The sequence below is a fragment of the Arvicanthis niloticus genome, chromosome 18, assembly GCF_011762505.2.
Source record: "Arvicanthis niloticus isolate mArvNil1 chromosome 18, mArvNil1.pat.X, whole genome shotgun sequence".
In the NCBI taxonomy this organism is placed as follows: domain Eukaryota; kingdom Metazoa; phylum Chordata; class Mammalia; order Rodentia; family Muridae; genus Arvicanthis; species Arvicanthis niloticus.
The window spans coordinates 3,331,843-3,332,987 of NC_047675.1; positions in this window are offsets into that span (position 1 = coordinate 3,331,843).

Here is a 1,145-nt window from a genome sequence, read left to right on the forward strand (position 1 = left end):
TAGCAAGTTCAAGGCTAGGCTTGGGTTAGAGAGTGAGAACTAAGCCAGCCAGGACTACAAAGCAAGACTCTTCTTCAAAAACAAGAAAAACAAACCACAAAAGAGCAACTAAGACAGGGAATCCAGCTTCCATGTGACAGAAAGCACTCACAGGCCGGACGAGGAAGGGGGAGCCCAGGATACTTACTCTCTATTATCTGTGAGTTCTGCAACATGGACACTTCCTTCCTGATGATCCTTCTCTTCTTGTGATGGATTCCCTTACCTCTTAGCCTAGCTCGGCATAATCATGCCTGGCTCCAAGTGGTTCTTGTCTCTGCTTCCTTGAGTGCTCCTGTGTCACGAATTCACGTTACTCACATGTGTATACTCTCTCCCTGTTCATGTTACATATACCCACAGACTTTCTCCCTGCTAGTCAATCCCAGACCCTGCTGAAAGCTGTGCGGAGGACACATGGTCTCCACTTACAATATAAGGAACACTATCAGTTGACTCTCCTGTTGTTTGCAGTTGTATAGGAGTTCAAAGAAACTGTCTGTCACCTGGGCATGACTTAGTAGAAAATTTAAGTGGTCTGCAGTTTACTCTCTGGAGAGAGGCAGGGTCAAGGGGGAGCACAAATAAATGACACAAAACTCTACCTCTAGAAAGGTGTACAGAAAGTCCTTGGTGGTGGTGTTTGTTTGTTTGTTTGTTTGTTTTGTTTTGTTTTGTTTTCTTGCTGCTTTTCTGGACATTTGAAATCACTTCCCAAGAAAGGTTTACTTTTCTCTGTGTGGAATAGAAGTATGACAGGCCCGCAGACCTTAACACAACTGAATCCATAATGGAAGTAGCATTCAGGCCATGAAACTCAAGAGTGTAGATAACAAGCACCACCAGCCAAAACAAAAACAAAGACCTAATCCACCAAAGTCCATAGGTTTGAGAAAGTCTCAAAATGTACTAACCTTGCTTTTGAGCTTCCATACCTCTGCTTCTGGCTAACTGTTCTTGTTAACTTTAGTGTTTGGTCTTTGTGCTTAAAAGCTCAGCCTGAGAAAGGTTATCCTGGGATTCTGAACACCAGTGTAGTCACTGACCAGCTAATAAAGACTTTTTATTGGCTTAGACCAATGTCATAGTTTTCTCTGGTAGATCCC